At 43.9% G+C, this 17,982-nt stretch overlaps 1 protein-coding gene across 1 annotated transcript in view; it reads right to left on the reverse strand.

Annotated features, from left to right (window-relative positions):
* Positions 1-17,982, reverse strand: part of CYB5B (cytochrome b5 type B) — a 148,801-nt gene that overhangs the window by 20,758 nt on the left and 110,061 nt on the right. The gene's annotated exons all lie outside the window — the stretch shown is intronic.

A 17,982-nucleotide genomic window follows, 5' to 3' on the forward strand; every position in this document is an offset into this window, starting at 1 on the left:
CGGGAAACCCCTTAGTCCCAGGCAAGCCGGGACAGTTGGTCACCCTACCTACACAGTCATTTTTTAAAAATTGAACTCAGTGAGAAAGAATGATTTAGTGACTTCTGTAAACAAACTGCAGGTGGGTAGGAGGTAGATGTGTGGATTCAGGGTCAACTGGCCTCAGGGACTCTGGGCTCTGCCCCAATCAGGACTCTTATCCCAGCTTCTCTGTGCAAAACAGCCTCATTGTCTCAGGCCAGCTTCTCCATAAGGAGGAGGAAACCAGCAAAGGCAGCCCTGGGCTCAGGGCCTTACTATTTGCAACCAGAAAGGAAGAAAAGGGATGGGGGTGGGCCTTTATTGTCAGTTAGAAAAAATCCCAGGGAAGAATTCTGATAGGCCTAGTTTGATTTCTTATTTTTTAAAGATTTATTTTTATTATTTGTATTTATACCGACCCCCCACCCCTTTGCCACTTGAGCTCCCTGTCTGCTTTCCGTGTCCATTTGCTGCATGTTCTTCTGTGTCTGCTTGTCTTCTCATCTTCTCTTTAGGAAGCACTGGGAACCTACCCAGGGACCTTCCAACATGGGAAAGAGGCACTCAATCGCTTGTGCCACCTCAGCTCCCTGGTTTGTTGTGTCTATCATATTTTTCCTCCTTGCCTATTTTTTGTTGTGTTATCTTGTTGTGCCCCCTTGCTGTGCGGGCCCACTAGGCTTCACCAGGAGGCTCCAGAAATCAAACTCAGTACCTCCCATATAGACAGGAGCCCAACTGCTTGAGCCACAGCCGCTTCCCCCTAGCTTGACTTCTATGACCATTTCTGGACCAATCCAGGAGTCTGTTTCCAGAAGAAAGGAGAGATGGGTGTTATGCAAACCCAAACAATAGTCACCAACAGGTTGCTCTCTGTGGGTTTAAATGATTTCTAGGGCATTCCAGGTTGGGTGGACTATGGTTTTTAGTTCTTCTTGGCAGTCTAGTCTTTTGGTACCAACTATAGTAATAATGATATGAAACTTAACATCAGTTGAGTGTTTAACTGTGTGCCAGGTACTGGTTCAATTACTTTACATGTATTATCTCATTTAATCCTCTGAACAACCCTATAAGGGAGATTATTAATTCTACTTGACAGATGAGGAAGCTGAGATACAAAGTAGTTAAGCAGTGAAGTATCTTGCCCAAGCGGCAGGCCTGGGCTGTGAACCCAGGCAGTCTGGCTGGAGAGCATACTGCCCAGTCGCATCACAGCTGCCTATCTGGAGAGAGTTATTTACTAGACTATCAAACACTTGTTGCAAACACCTGTGTGATGCCAGTGTTCAAAAGGTGTGACCATGAATGGTGTGGTTTTCCATCTGTGAGTGTGGGTGGGAGGTTAAGCAAGAGGTCCCCCAGATTCCTGCCATGCTTGCGGCGTGTGCTGGGGAAGCTGGCTGTCTTTGATCTGCCCACGGAACTACTGGGCACTATATGTTTATCTTGCCTTCGGCCAGGAACCTTGGCTCAAACTCCCCTCCTGCTGTTTTGTTTTGTTTTGTTTTGCTTTTCATCAAGTCTGCATCCAATACCTGAGACCTGCATCGGGAGTCAGAAAAATCATGTTTTGATTTTGTTGTTTTGTGTTTCTGGTCCTGGCTCTGTCCCTAACAGAATACAAACAGCAATGTTTATTGACTGTCTAGGTTTTAGGGGACTTCAATTCAACCCGACAAATGTGTACTGAATGTCTACACTGAACCTGGCTATGTGACCAGGGTTATAGCAATAAATGGCAAACAGACCCTACCCTAAGACAAGTTAGGCTATACTGTTATTTTAAATCTTTATCTCTAAGCAGCTTTGTTCCGGATTAGGCAAACACTTTCTCGATGGTCTGTGTCCTTTCAGTTTCTCGACTTTTCCAAATCATCTCATGGGCTGCAGCCAGTCCAATTGCTCTAAAATTCTGCTTTCATAGGCAGCTGGAATGTCTTCTTCTCCCTAGGGGTAAATTGGGCCTTTAAATCAGGCCCAAATCAAATATTACCATGAAGCTTCTCCCTTCACAATTTCTACCTCAGGTCAATTGATTTGCTCTCAGCTTTATTAACCTGTAGGAATTTGGCTTGTCTATTATTACCTGCCCTACATCCCCAACACACCCCTTCTTTGGCATTATCTTTTCTCCACAATTATTGGTAAAACAGAGTAGGCATTTTATTACATATTTGCCCTCTGACCATAGCTGATTAGTTCTGGAAGATCACATGACCCAGCAGGATTACCCACAGGTTAAACTGAGCCAATCAGCTTCTTTTTCTTGAGCCTCCAACCAAAAAAGCTCAGAGCAGAGCCCCTGAGGATGGTTTGAGAGAGTCTTGTGGTGTTAAGGTGGAAAGCTTGAACCAAGTAAAATCCAAATAGCTGACAGAAGCCTGAGAATGGAGCCTTCATAGAGAAAGGGTTAGAGACAAGAGACCACCCATGAGGTATTGCCAGGAGATGGTGCTGAGTTACCAGGTTGAACCCTCTCAAGTCCCCTTTGAACTCCAGTTCCTCTCCTTGGAAGGCTGGTGTGCCTTTCAGTGAACTACTGATTCACTTGAGCAAATCTGACATGGCCTCAGTTTCTTGCAACTAAGCAAACTATGACTTGTACATTGGAACATTTTTGTCCATACTTCCATTATTACAGTTACTGTAATAAAGTGCAGATATTGTCTATTACCTATCTGACCATCGGCTGATGATGTCTTTGACTAATCTTCATATTCCACCATTTTAACCTTGCTTCTGTGCTGGCACTTGGTCCGTGCTCAATAAAACCTAGATGAGGGAACTTCATCTCCTCTGAATTGCTCTGCCTGGCTTTCCAGCCTTCTCCCATCTTGTCCCATATCTAACCTCATTTCCCACTACTCCTCACTGAACACCCTTCACTGTGGTTAAACCAGTCTCACCAAGACATGTAGCTCATTTCTCTGGGTCTTTCCTCATGCTGGAATGCCCTCCTCCCTCTTTATACCTATTTATCCTTCAAATAGCAACCTCCTCCTCCTTCCATCATTCTTCAAATATTTCCTGAATGCCCACTACGTATGTGCCTGGCATTGTGCTAAGTGTTGGGCTACGGGAGAGAACCAAACAGATAGGCTTTCTGTCGCCATGCTGTTTATAGTCTTATGAACCTTCTCCTTGAAGCTTCCATCCAGAGCCTACACCTCCTACTCATCTCCCCTCTTCTCTTCCCTCTTGCAAGATTTTCTTCAGACCTCGCACCACTGTTTATGAGCAGTTTCTCTTGACTGTCTGCTATCTGGATTTTATGTGCCTTGAGAGCTGGAGTCTGAGTTTTGTACTTTTTCTATTTATATTTGTGCAGCTCAGCATTGGGGACACAGTGGGCACCTAAAAAATAACTCGTCACTGCCTGCCTGCTTGATTGAGAGTGGCTCCTGCCCTCGTGGCTTGGGAAGTGGAAGGACAGAGAGGTATTTGTCTGTCTTTGAATCCCAGGAATAAACATCAGCCTGAGTTTTAGCTGATCCCAATAACCCTGGCCATAACGCACCATCTAAATCCAGGGTAAAGACGAACAAATAGAGGTTTTATTTGTTGTTAGTCCTGGTACTCCGGGGAGGGTTTCACAGACCGCCTCACCACAAACCCACACTAACAAACAAGAAGCCACTTCTTTGGCAGCCTCCCGTACAGTTCCCTTTTACCTAGGAGTCAACTCCCTGGTCTCCAGCCCTTCTGAAAGACAGCTTTCAGCTCTGCGTCTTTATTGGGTGGCAGGGGGAAAAGACAGGGGTGCTAGATTTCATTCTCAGCCTAGACATAAGCAGAGGTGGTTCATCCCAAACTGAGCCCAGCAAAACCTCACCACAGCATTTCTCTGCATAAAGAAAGTGCTTTTTTTTTTAAACACAAAGTTACTCTTTCAACTCAGGAAGGGAAAAAATAATCAACCAACCAAGCCCAAACTTGCACTGGGCCAAAGTCCTGAGGTCCATGAAAGGATCGAAGTGAATCATTTCTCTTTGCTCTGATTGCATCAGCGACAGACAGCTGGGAGCTACTTGGTCCCCAGCTGAGGCCTCATGCCATATTGGTGACTCATTCTGGTTCCCTTTTGGCTTTTAAGCAGGCCCATTTTAACTAACGCAGGACAGGAGCTGGGCTCAAACCGGCCAGCAGCGTTCAGGGGCTGATAGCTCTGAGACAGGCTGATACTCCTATCAGGGGCTGTTCTTGAGTCTGAAGCTCAAGTCCAACTAGTTCCATGTCTTTCCCATTTGAGAGGCTCCGCAATGCTGCTTTCACCATGGAGTCTTCGCTCATAGGTAGTCTAAGCTACACACGGCACTTCTTGAGCAAAGTCTTCCAAATCACCCAGCCCTGGTTAAACGCTTCATATGTTATTTCATTAGTTCCTCAAAACAACCCTATAGGCAGCGGACTTGGCCCAGTGGTTAGGGCGTCCGTCTACCACATGGGAGGTCCACGGTTCAAACCCCGGTCCTCCTTGACCTGTGTGCAGCTGGCCCATGTGCAGTGCTGATGTGTGCAAGGAGTGCCGTGCCACGCAGGGGTGTCCCCCGCGTAGGGGAGCTCCACGCGCAAGGAGTGCGCCCCGTAAGGAAAGCCACCCAGCGCAAAAGAAAGTGCAGCCTGCCCAGGAATGGTGGAGAGCTGACACAACAAGATGACGCAACAAAAAAACCACAGATTCCTGTGCCGCTAACAACAGAAGTGGACAAAGAAGATGCAGCAAATAGACACAGAGAACAGACAACCGGGGTGGGAGTGGGGGAAGGAGAGAGATAGATCAATCAATCAATCAATCAATCAATTTTAAAAAAAAACAACCCTATAAGGTAAGTATTATGATTATCTCCATTTTATAGATATGGAAACTGAGGCCCAGAGAAGCTAGGTGTCTTAGAATATCGCATGGTCCAGGACCATAGAGCCACAAATGAAGCCGTTATCCTCATACACCCTATAGTGCCCAAGCCCTGTAACATCCTAACCCAAATACCCGGGGACACTAAATGGTTTACAGGCTTAGAGCTGAAGGATGCATTCTGCTGCATCCCTCTCTACCCTGACTCCCAATACCTGTTCGTTTTCTAATGCACCCCACCCAGGTCCACAGTTGCTCAGCAATACATTTGAACAGTATGACCACAAGGATTTAGAGACAGTCCTCATCTTTTTGGAATTGTCCTCAGAAAAGAACTAAGAGAATTCAATCTAAGGACTGGAGCTTTGCTCCAATATGTAGATGACATTTTAATTTGCAGTCCCTGGGCTGAAATCTCAGTTGAGAACACCATTCAAGTCTTAAACTTCGTAGGGGGACAGAGATACCGAGTTTCCCCTTCTAAAGCACAAATTACCCAACAGACTGTCAGTTATTTAGGGTCCGTCCTATCTCTGGGAATCTGGAATCTCTCCATAGATCGTAGAGACACCATAACAATTCTAGCCCCTCTAAAAACAAAGAAACAGTTGAAGACTTTCCTGCGGATGGCCTGCTTCTGTAGGCTTTGGATTCCTGGATTTGGGGTGACAGCAACCCCCGATACATGGCCCTAAGGGGACCCGATTTTGAACCCCTCAGATAGGTGAGGGAAGAGCAAAAAGCCTTCCAGGCAGTCAAGGATCAATTGACCTGCGCTTCAGCCTTGGAATTACGTAATTTAGAAAAACCCATCAGTCTACACAGGGCAGAGAAACAAGGAATTGCCCTCAGGGTACTAACCCAAAAGCTGGGAGACATCAGCCACCTGTCGTATACTCTTCCAGACAATTGGACGCCCTGGCTGCTGGATGGCCAGGATGTTTATGGGTGGTAGCAGCCACAGCACTCCTTGCTGAAGAAGCCACTGAACTAGCACTAGGGCACTTTTGTTCCCTGGACCCCTTTGCCAGTCAATTGAAAACCACCGACCCCTTCTCAGAATGTAGCGGCAGATGGTTTTATGACACTTAACTAGCGTCGGGTCTAACAACTACCGTAATTTTGAAGTATGGATGAGCATTAGTGATTTTTCAAGATATGCAACAACTGTAAAGCGATAGGAAATAAATACTACTGTAACTAACTGCATACATTCATAAGTGAGGTAAATGCTAGATTTATTAGAGGGCAGAGAAAATAAAGGTAAGTTGATTTTTTTCAATTCAAGCTCACGGACCCCCTTCCGGACCCCCTGAAATCTTTCCATGGACCCCTTGTTAAGAACCCCTGCACTAGGGCAACCTCTCGAGGTCCAAACCCCTCACTAGGTTCAGGGAGTCCTAGAAAGTAAAGGACATCAGAGGCTGACGGGGATGCCTTACAAAGTACCAGGCCCTCTTTTTCACTCCAGAAATAACTTCTGGGTATGCCTTAAACCCGGCTACCCTCATGCCTACCAAGAAATAGGAAGCCTTAACCCATTCTTTTTTTTTTTTTTTTTAAGATTTATTTATTTCTCTTCCCACCCCCATTGTTTTTGCACTTGTTGTGTCCATTCGCTGTGTGTTCTTCTGTGTCTGCTTGTCTTCTCTTTAGGCAGCGCCGGGAACCAATCCTGGGACCGTCTGGAGTGGGAGAGAGGTGCTCGGTCTCTTTTGCCACCTCAGATCCTGGTCTGCTGCATCTCTTATTGTCTCTCCTCTGTGTCTCTTTTGGTTGCGTCATCTTGCTGTGCCATCTCACCATGGGGGTCAGCTTACCTTCACCAGGAGGCCCCAGGAATCAAACCCTGGACCTCAGATATGTTAGACACGAGCCCAATCACTTGAGCCACATCTGCTTTCCAAACCATTCTTGTGAAGAAACAACCAAATTTATTCTAGCAGATCTGACCTCAGAGATGAGCCCTTAAAGAATCCCGATAAAACATGGTTCACTGACGGGAGCAACTTTGTTTCTGGAGAAGTCTGAGGGTTGGATACTCTATAGCAGGGGTTCTTAACCTTTTTTGTTCCACGGACCCTTTTGCCATCAGGTGAAAACCACAGACCCCTTACCCAGTCCACACTATATTGTGTAATGTTTAATAAATATATCACACCCATACCAACATGTTTCCACAAGATAATGTTTGTTTGAATTTCAATTCAAGCTCATGGATCCCTTGTTAAGAACCCCTGCTCTATAGTGAGTCTCCTGCAAATAATCAAGGCAAAACCCCTACCCACCAATAACTTGTCTCAAAAAACTGAACTCAGGGCACTCGCTAGGGCTTCACAGCTCGGGCAAGAACTAAAGCTTGTGGCTCAACTGATAGAGCGTCCGCCTACCACATGGGCGGTCCAGGGTTCAAACCCAGGGCCTCCTGACCCGTGTGATGAGCAGGGCTGATGCGCTCGAGGAGTGCCATGCACACAGGGGTGTCCCCCACATAGGGGAGCCCCATGCACAAGGAGTATGCCCCACAAGGAGAGCTGCCCCACGTGAAAACAAAAAACACAGGCTGCCCAGGAGTGGTGCCACACACACGGAGAGCTGATGCAGCAAGATGATGCAACAAAAAAAGCGATACAGTTTCCCAGTGTCGCATGACAAGAATGCAAGTGGACACAGAAGAACACACAACGAATAGATGCAGAGAGCAGACAACAGGGGGGAAGGGGAGATAAATAAATAAAAATAAATCTTAAAAAATAAATAAAGTGCATTAACGTGTTAAAAAAAAAACCACTAAAGTTTAACATCTATACTGACTCTAAACATGCTTTTTGTATCCTTCATGCCCATGCAGCCATTTGGAAAGACAGGGGACTTCTGACAGCAAAACCTGCCTCATAAAACATCATTCAGAAATCCTACACCTCCTAGAGGCCGTACAAAAACCTGCAGAGGTTGCAGGAATGCACTGTCAGGGACGACAAAGACATTATAAACCGATTCGCAGATCACGCCACAGAGCAGGCAGCTCTTTCCTCCCAGACTTCCAAACGTTGAGGCCCCTTTAAGGGAACCAAAACACCTCCAGCTGAAATAGACAAGATGTAACAAAGATCCCTACCGGTGGTATGTATATGGTGTGTATACATGACACTTCTAGATACTCCTTCCTGCTGACATTCAGTGGAAAGTCATTAAGGCCCTCCTTGAATCATTCCACCTAGGAAGGGAGGTCATGGCCACCTTTGTCAGTCCCCTTTCGGAGGGACAAGTGTCACAGAAACTATCAAAGGAGTTACCTGACCTTGTTCTCTGTGCGCCTCAACTGAGCTCGAGAGGAAGCTTAGAGTCTTCTTTACTAACCATACCTGTCCAATGCCGAGGCACCTGCCCCAGTGAAGACTGGCAAATAGATTTCACCTGGATGCCACCCTTTCATGGACTTAGATATTTGTTAGTATTTGTCAGAACTTCAAAGGATGGATAGAAGCCTTTTCTACTAGGACAGAGAAGGCTCAAGAGGTCTCAAAAGCCTTACTAAAAGAAATCCTACCTTGATGTGGACTTCCAAGGTCTTTACAAAGTGACAATGGAACTGCCTTTATAGCCAAAATAACTCAGTAACTTTCCACAGCTTTGGGACTCTCTTACCACATGGTAGGTCCTGGGTTTGGTTCCCAGTGCCTCCTAAAGAAGAGGAGTAAGACAACAAATTGATGTGACAGACTGGCACAGCAAGCTGAGGCAACAAGATGATGCAGTGAAGAGACACAATAAGGAAACGCAATGAGAGACACAACAAGCAGGGAGTGGAAGTGTCTCAAAGCCATTGTGCGTGTCCCTCCAACACGGGAGGTCCCGGGTTGGGTTCCCAGTGTCTCCTAAAAAAGAAAAAAGATGAGCACACAACAAACAGACCCAGAGAGCAAACAGTGAGTACAAACAATGGTGGGGTGGGGAGAGAGATAAATAAATAAATCTTTTTTTAAAAAAAAGAAAGGAAAAAAAAAGGCAGCTTCCTTTCTCTGTGTGTCTCTCTCTGTCTTCTTTATATCAGACCCAGCAAGGGAGTGGACACCCAAGCTGGCTCATGTCCCATTGACTTAGTCCAATCAACTGCCCTAAAATGATCTTACCAAGTAATCTAATCAAAGTCCCCTCAACTGAATTTAATGCAATCAAAGGGTACCACATTCCTGAGATAAATCCCACTTTGTCATTATGTATTATATTTTTTATATATTACAAGATCTTATCTGCTAATATTTTGTTTGGATTTTTGCATTTATATTCATGAGAGATATTGGTCTGTAACTAACTTCCTTCCTTCCTTCCTCTCTTCCTTTCTTCTTCCTTCCTTCCCTTCCCTCCCCTTTCCCCCTCCCCCTTCCCCTCCCTCTCTCCTTTCCTTCCTTCCTTTCTTAATGTCTTTTCAAGTTTTGGTATCAGAGGTTCACAAAAATGGGTTGGGATGCATTCCTTTCTTTTTTATTTTCTGAAAGAGCTTGTGGAAGAGATCTAATATTTATTTTTTTCATAAATATTTGATAGAATTCACCAGTAAACCATCTGGACCTGAAGTGTTCTTTGCAGGAAGGCTTCTGATAATGAAGTCAATTTATTTACTAGACACAGGGTTATTCGGATTTTCTATTTTGTCTTGTGTCAGCTTTGGTAAATATAATTTTCAAGGAATATGTCCTTTCATCTACATAATTGAATTTATTGGCATAAAGTTCTTTATGAAATTCTTTTATTAGCCTTTTAATGCATTTAGTAACTATAATGATAACAGTTCATTCATGTCTGACAGTAGTAATTTGTCTTCTCTTTTTATTGGTGGGGGGAGAGGGTGAGTCTAGCTAGAGGTTAATCAATTTTGTTGGTCTTTTCAAATAACCAACTTTTGCCTTTTAAAAAATTTTTATTGTTTATCTGCTTTCTTGTTCAGTGATTTTTTTCTCTTTAGTATGTCCTTCCTATTACTTACTTTAGGTTTATTTTCACCTTCTTTTTCTATCTTCTGAAGGTGAAACCTAGACCTTTTTATTTTTCTCTAATTTTAGGATTTAAAGCCATAAATATCCCTCAAAGTGAATAAAGACAAAAGAAAAAAAAAATCCCTCAAAGCACTGCTTTTGCTCTATCTCCAAAAATTTAGTCTGTAAAGTATGGTATTTTTAATTTGTTTTGTGTGACTTCTGCCTCTTTTCATTGAGTTTATTTTTTTGTTGTTGTTTAAAAAATTATTGAAGTATATCATTCATACATGAACATACATAAAAAATAAGTAAAAGTTGTGATTTATAAAACAAACATGCATAACATCATACAGGGCTCCCATACATCACCCCACCGCCAATACCTTGCACTGTTGTGAAACATTTGGAACAAATTATGAAAATCCATTGTCAAAGTATTACTACTAACTGTAGTCCACAGCTTACATTTGGTGTATTTTTCCTTCAATCCACCATATTATTTTTGGTTTTATTGTTTGTAAACCATAAAATTTATCTAAAGTGTACTATCAGGGAAGTGGATATGGCTTAACTGATAAAGCTTTCGCCTACCATATAGTAGGTCCATGGTTCGGTACCCAGGGCCTCCTGGCCCATGTGGTGAGATGGTCCATGTGCAGTGCTGCCACGTGCAGGGAGTGCTGTGCCACACAGAAGCACCCCCAGTGTAAGGGTGCCCCATGTGCAAGGAGTGCACCCTGCAAAGAGAGTCGCCCCACACGATAAAAGCACAGCCTGCCCAGGAGTGGTGCCGCACACATGGAGAGCTGACACAGCAAGATAATGCAACAAAAAGAGACACAGAGGGGAGCAGATTTGGTTCAATTGATAGAGCGTCCACTTACCACATGGGTGGTCCAGGGTTCAAACCCAGGGCCTCCTGACCCTTGTGGTGAGCTGGCCCACGTGCAGTGCTGATGCATACAAGGAGTGCCGTGCCACACAGGGGTGTCCCCCACATAGGGTAGTCCCATGCATAAGGAGTGCACTCCGTGTGGAGAGCCGCCCAGTGTGAAAAAAGTGCAGCCTGCCCAGGACTGGCACCGTACACATGGACAGCTGACGCAGCAAAATGACACAACAAAAAGAGACACAGATTCCTGGTGCTGCTGATAAGGATAGAAGCGGTCACAGAAGAACATACAGCAAATGGACACAGAGAGCAGACAACAGGGGTGGGGAGGTTGGGAAGGGGAGAGAAATAAAATTTTTAAAATTTTAAAAAAGAGACACAGATTCCTGGTGCTGCCTGACAAGAATGCAAGCACACATAGAAGAACACACAATGAATGAACACAGAGAGCAGACAATGGGGAAGGGAGAAGGGGAAAGAAATAAAAATAAATCTGAAAAAAAAAAAGTGAACTATCAATGGCATTTGGTATAACCACACAGTCATGCATTCGTCACTTCAATCAATATTATAACCTTTTCATTACTGAAAAAAAAAAAACCAACAAAAAGCAAACCACTATCATATCCATATGTTAGCACTACTAATTACAAATCCTATGATGTGCTTTCACCATTTCTATTCATTTCCAAACACTTACTAACAACTCTTTACCAATTCTGCACAGATTAAACCTCAGCTTTCCATTCTCTAACCATTCTGTTCTCTGGTGACTTATATTCTAGCTATTAACTCCATGAGTTTGCTCATTAAAGTATGGGTTTTTAAAAATAATCATTCAGCTCAAAATATTTTCTACTATCTCTTGTGGTAGTTTTTGACCTGTGAATTATTTAGAAGAGTCATGTTTATTTTCCAGATATTTGGGGTTTTATAGATACATTATTGTCATTGATTTGTAATTTAGTTCCATTGTGGTCAGATAACATATTCTGAGTGATTTTAGCCCTTTTAAACTTATTGAGGGAAGCAGATGTGGCTCAACCAGTGAGGCACCTGCCTACCACATAGGAGGTCCCAGGTTCAGGTCCTGTGCCTCCTAAAGAAGACAAGCAGGGAAGCGGATTTGGCTCAATGGATAGAGCGTCCACCTACCACATGGGAGGTCCAGGGTTCAAACCCTGGGACTCCTGACCTGTATGGTGAGCTGGCCCACGCGCAGTGTTGCGCGCAAGGAGTGCCCTGCCATACAGGGGTGCCCCCCGTGTAGGGGAGCCCCATGCACAAGGAGTGTGCCCCATAAGGAGAGTTGCCCAGTGTGAAAAAAGTGCAGCCCGCCCAGGAGCGGTGACGCAACATGGAGAGCTGACGCAGCAAGATGACACAACAAAAAGAGACACAGATTCCCGGGGCCACTGACAAGAATATAAGTGGACACAGAAGAACACACAGTGAATGGACACAATGGACACAGAGGGCAGACAACAGGGGGGTGGGGGGGAGGGGAGAGAAGGGGGAGGGGGGAAGGGGAGAGAAATAAAAATAAATCTTAAAAAAGAAAAAGAAGACAAGCAGACACCACATCTGCTGCAATGAGCTAGATGCCTAAATGAACAGATGCCACAAGCCAGCAGATGCTGCAGCCCGTGGGGAACAGATGTGGTTCAGGCCATTGAGCACTTGCCTCCTATGTGGGAGGTACTGGGTTTGGTTCCCGGTGCCTCCTAGAGAAGAAGAGCAAACAATGAGCAGACACACAAGAGAACCATCTGGGGGAGGGGGAGGATAAAATTTTTAAAATTTAAAATAAATAATTTTTTTTAGTTTTTTGTTTTTTTAAAGATTTATTTTATTTATTCCCCCCTCATTGTTTATGCTCACTGTCTGCACTCTGTGAAATAAACTTATTGAGACTTGTTTTATGGGAATAGGAATTTTAACAGACTTCATCAGTTAAAAAGATCCTGAATTTCCTCATTTCAATGAAAGAGACTAAAACATGAGATTTTTGAAATTCAGGAAATTTGAGTATGTTTTGTTAAATTTGTTATAGTGCATATTAATGTATTTGTTATGCTTCAGTTGGATGGGATAACTCAATCTTCTTTTTGTTTTTGTTTTTTTCCTTTCCTTTTTGTTTTTATTTTTAATTAAATTTTTTCCTTATTACTTTTTTCTTTTTTAGTTTTATTGTTATCTATTTTGTTTTGTTTTCTGTTTTCTTTCTTTTTTAAATATATTTTTCTTTTTATTATCTATTTTATAATTCAATCTTCTCCCCCCCCTTCTCCCGCCCCCACCCTGCTGTTTTTGCTGTCTGGGGCCATTCTTTGTGTGATCTTCTGTATCTATTTCTCTCTTTTGTCTTCTCTTCTCATTTTTTCTCCTCTAGGATTCACTGGGATTTGATCCTGGGGACCCCTGACGTGGAGAGGGGTTCCCTGTCAATTGCACCACTCCAGTTCCTAGTCTCTGCTGCGCTTCACCTTGACTCTCACCTTCGTCTCTCTTTTGTAACATCATCATCTTGCCGTGTGACTCACTTGTGCAGGCACTGGCTCACCACACAGGTACTCAGCTCACTGCACGGGCACTGGCCCACCATATGGGCACTCAGCTCACCACATGGGCACTAGGCTCGCTGCCCAGTCACCCACATGGGCACTCAGCTCACCGTGTGGGTACTCAGCTCACCACATGGGCACTCAGCTCACCATGCAAGCACTGGCTCGCTGCACAGGCAAGCTTTCTCTTCTTCTTTTTCACCAAAAGGTCCCAGAGAGCGAACCCAGGTCCTCCCATATGGTAGGCTGAGGTCCTATCACCTGAGCCACATCTGCTTCCCTGTAATTCAGTCTTGATCTGATACTTTGTAGTGGTAAAGGCAAGGCACCACTAGTCAGCATGGAAGTCATTCATAACATATTTAATCCTTTTTATTCAATCCCATTGCATATCAGTGGTAGCAATGTGGGAAAACAGTGAGAACTCTGGACTGAGAATCTCAGTTATGACATGAAGTACCCATATCAATTTGAGCAAATCACTAAATGTCCTTGGGTCTCACTTTCCTCATTTGTAAAATACACCTAGAGTTTACCATAAATACCATGTCATTAAGAAAACAAAACAGGCTGTGGATGTTGCTCAGTGGTTGAGTACCTGCTTCCCATGTGATGACCTGGGTTCAATCCCCAGAACCTCCTAAAAAAAAAAAGAAAAAATCAAAACAAAACAGCACCTTAACACTCTTCTTTATTTATGCTACATTATTACAGGCCATCTGGATTATTCTCTGCCTCTAAAATTATGAGTTGATTTTGAAAAATAAGGAATTGTTTCTAAGGAACAGTTTTAAAGAGGAGGACTTTATTTTAAAATAATAACGACAAAACCTTTTGGATCTCAACCTATCGATATTCATATGCCAAAGGGAATGTTTTAGTTTGCTAAAGGCTGCCAATGCAAAAACACTGGAAATGAGTTGGATTTTTACAATGAGAATTTTTGTTTCAAAGATTTATTTTTTATTTCTCTCCCCTCCCCCCCCCCAGTTGTCTGCTCTCTGTGTCCATTCGCTCTGTGTTCTTCTGTGTCCGCTTGTATTCTTGTTGGCGGCACTGGGAATCTGTGTCAGCTCTCCGTGTGTGCGGCGCCACTCCTGGGTGGGTAACACATTTTTCAAGCAGGGTGGCTTTCCTTATGGGTCACACTCCTTGCACGTGGGGCTCCCCTATGCAGAGGACACCCCTGCATGGCACCGCACTCCTTGTATACATCAGCACTGCGCGTGGGCCAGCTCACCACACGGGTCAGGAGGCCCTGGGTTTGAACCCTGGACCTCCCGTGTGATAGGTGGATGCTCTATCTGTTGAGCCAAATCTGCTTCCCACAATGAGAATTTATTAGAGTAAAATCTTACAGTTCTGAGGCTGTGAAAATGTCCAAATCCAGGCATCATCAGAGAGGCTGTTTCACCAAAAGTTGGCTGCTGGCAGATACTGGACTCGTGCCATGTGGCAAGGCAACATGGTGGCCAGATTTTCCCTCTCCCTCAGGCTTGCTCTCTCCCCAATTCAGCTGTGGGGGATCAGGCATATGGCTCATCTCTCCCTGGGCCTCGTCTTTCAGCTTCAGGCTGCTCCACTGATTCCAGCCTCTTGCCTCTCTCTTTCAGCCTCTCAGGGTTTCTCTGTGGGCTCACTTTCTCCCCGAACTCAGCTTTTGGTGATCCTGGAGTCTAGACTCCAAGATCTCTGTTTTTTTTTTAATCTCTGTGCTTTTCCACATGTTTCTCCCATTTAAAAAAGGGCTCCAGCAAGAGAGCTTAACCCCACCCTGGGTCACACCTCACTGAAGTACTCCAATCAAAGGCCCCCAACTGAATTCAACCCAATCAAAAGGTCCCACACCCACAGGAATGGATTAGCTACAAGAACATCATGATTTTTTCTGGGAGTCACAAAAAGCCTGAAACTGTCACAGGGAAGAGTCACCATTTCTAATCTGTAACTCCAGAGAGTTCAGAATAGACATTCTAGGCTAAAGTATCAGCACGTGCAGGTGGTAGAGTCAAGGCTACTGTCATTTTTAGAGGGTAGGAGCATCACACTCTCACCAGGAATTAATTAGAAATCCGGGTTTCATTATTAATTTCCTCCCCCAAATCTAATCCTGTCAGGATTACCGTTTGTGATTCTGATTATATAGTATTTCATAAATTAGAGTTATTCTTTAATTATTTTAGCAGAAGATCATTTCCTTTTACTGCTCATTTTCAATTCCACCTTGTAGCCAGATACCTTTCTTAGGACTTTCTCCATGAACCTGTCAAAAAAGACAACTAGATTATTTTAAACAAAAGGAACAGGGAGTAAATTCGTATGCAGTCCCCCAGATAGTATTGTGTCTTGTTATTTATTTATTTATTTTTGCAACAAATTCATTGAGATATTGTTCACATATTATACAATTTACCCATTTAGGCGGCGGACGTGGCCTAGTGGTTAGGGCGTCTGTCTACCACATGGGAGATCTGTGGTTCAAACCCCGGGCCTCCTTGACCCATGTGGAGCTGGCCCGTGTGCAGTGCTGATGTGCGCAAGGAGTGCCATGCCACGTAGGGGTGTCCCCCGCATAGGGGAGCCCCACGTGCAAGGAGTGGGCCCTGTAAGGAGAGCCACCCAGCGCGAAAGAAAGTGCAGCCTGCCCAGGAATGGTGCCGCACACACGGAGAGTTGACACAACAAGATGATGCAACAAAAAGAAACACAGATTCCTGTGCCACTGACAACAACAGAAGTGGACAAAGAAGACGCAGCAAATAGACACAGAGAACAGACAACCGGGGTGGGTGGGGAAAGGGGAGATAAATTTTTTTAAAAAACTTTACCCATTTAAAGTGTAGAATTCCATGGTTTTTAGTATATTCCCAGAGTTGTGCAACCATCACATTTGATTTTAGAACATTTTCACTCCAAAAAGCAAAACAAAACCAAAAAAACCCTGCATCCGTTAACAGTCACCCCCACTTCTGCTTCCCCCACCATAATCCTCAGTCCTGGACAACCACTAATCTCCTTTCCATCCTATAGAATATGCCTATTCTGGACATTTCATATAAATGGAATTATACAATATGTTGCATTTTGTGTCGGGCTTCTTTTACTTAGCTTAATGTTTTTAAGATTCTTCCTTGTTGTAGCATGAGCCATTACTTCATTCCTTGTGATGTCCAAATAATATTCTATTGTATGGATATACCACATTTTGTTTATCCATTCTTCAGTTGATGGGTATTTAGATTGTTTCCATTTTTTGGCTATTGTGAATAATATTGCTATGGACATTCATGTACAAGTTTTATGTGTTCATTTCCTTGGGTATATATCTAAGAGTAGAATTCTGGGTCATAGGGCTCTTTACACTTCTGTTTTTTTAAATATTTGTTTATTTCTCCCCCTCCCTACCCCCATTGTTTGTGCTCTCTGTCGGTTCATTGTGTGCTCATCTTCTTTTTAGGAGGCACCAGGAACTAAACCGGGACCTCCCATGTGAGAGGGAGATGCCCAATAGCTTGAGCCACCTCCACTCCATGCTTGATGTGTCTTTCATTGTATTTCCTTGTTGTGTCTCTTCGTTGTGTCATCTTGTGTCAGCTAGCTGCACCAGCCAGTCACATCAGTTTGCTGTCTTGCCCTTCTTTAGGAGGCACTGGAAACTGAACCCAGGACCTCCCATGTGGTAGACAGGCAACCAACTGCTTGAGCCACATCCACTTCCCTCTTTATACTTTTGAATGGAATAATGTATCAACTATCTATTGCTACATAGAAAATTATCCCCAAAAATTCATGGCTTAAAGTAACAACAATCATTTACTATCTCTCACAGTTTCTGTGGGTCAGGAATTTGGGAGTACCTTAAATAGAAGGTTCTGCCTCCAGGTCTCTCATGAGGTTGCAGTCAGGTAATGGAAAAAGCTGCAGTCAGCTAAAAACTGGGCTGGAACTGGAAGAGTTATTTACAAGGTGACTCACTGACATGGCTGACAAGTTGGTGCTGGGTGTTGACTGGGCGGTGGGGGGGCCTCAGCTACTCTGAACGACTTCTTCACAAGGATGCTTGAGTGTCCTCAAAGTAGCTGGCTTCCTCCAGAGAAAGTTAGCCAAGAGGAAGCTGCATTATTTTTCATGACTTAGCCTTGGAAGTCACTCTTCTCTCCTTTTCACCCTATTCTAGGCTCACATAGGCCAGCCCTGATTCACTGGGTGGTGTCCACATGAAAGCATATCCACCAGGAGGTGAGGATCATTAGGGACAGTTTTGGAGGGTGGCTACCATAAATAGATCAACTTCAAAGCTCTATTTTCTGCTGTTCCTGAGGAGATGGTCCACATTTACAGACCCCAGACAGGAAGTAAGAAAACATGTTAAATGTTTGTAGGATCCTAACAACACTGTCGTTTGCTTTCTCCATGTGGTGGAGCTTCCCTGACTCTCCTGCTTAGAAATTCGAGAAGAGAGCCATACTGTATAAGAGAAATAAGATAAAGAACTCCAACCCTAAACATTTATGTAATCTAAATATCTTTTTTTTTTATTAAATTTTTTTAAAAAAGAATAAAAAAGAACTCCAACCCTGCATGTTGTCCTTGGATTACTGTCCCCTAGTATCCACCTATAAAAGAACCAACCATTTGTCTCTCCCTCTACATCAGCAAAACCTTCCT

The sequence above is a fragment of the Dasypus novemcinctus genome, chromosome 18 (assembly GCF_030445035.2).
Source record: "Dasypus novemcinctus isolate mDasNov1 chromosome 18, mDasNov1.1.hap2, whole genome shotgun sequence".
NCBI classification, from domain to species: domain Eukaryota; kingdom Metazoa; phylum Chordata; class Mammalia; order Cingulata; family Dasypodidae; genus Dasypus; species Dasypus novemcinctus.